The sequence below is a fragment of the Rhagoletis zephyria genome, unplaced genomic scaffold (assembly GCF_001687245.7).
Source record: "Rhagoletis zephyria isolate East Lansing unplaced genomic scaffold, Rhagoletis_zephyria_1.1 Rzeph_scaffold_01954, whole genome shotgun sequence".
Classification (NCBI taxonomy): domain Eukaryota; kingdom Metazoa; phylum Arthropoda; class Insecta; order Diptera; family Tephritidae; genus Rhagoletis; species Rhagoletis zephyria.
In genome coordinates, this window is record NW_016159038.1 from 70,918 (window position 1) to 71,225 (window position 308).

The window sequence follows — 308 nt, forward strand, 5'->3', positions numbered from 1 at the left end:
CACGGTGATCGTTGCATCGTCGTCAATTAGTGAAATCAGTAACCAAGCTTTTAAAATAAAGGAAAACCTCCTACTCCGCTATACATATAATTACTTTCATTATTTAGCTACTTTTCCGGCAGCCGCAACAAACGCTGGCCCAAGCCTGCAAATTGTTGCCAGCAACTGACCCGCTAGCTGCCCGCTGGCATTTGTTCAACTACTCAAAAATGCCCTTTGTAAACAAACCTTTTGGGTGTTGGCCACATCAAGCGGCTCATCTGGATGAAATGAAAAAGCTGTTAGATGTAATGCAGCAACGTGCTCCC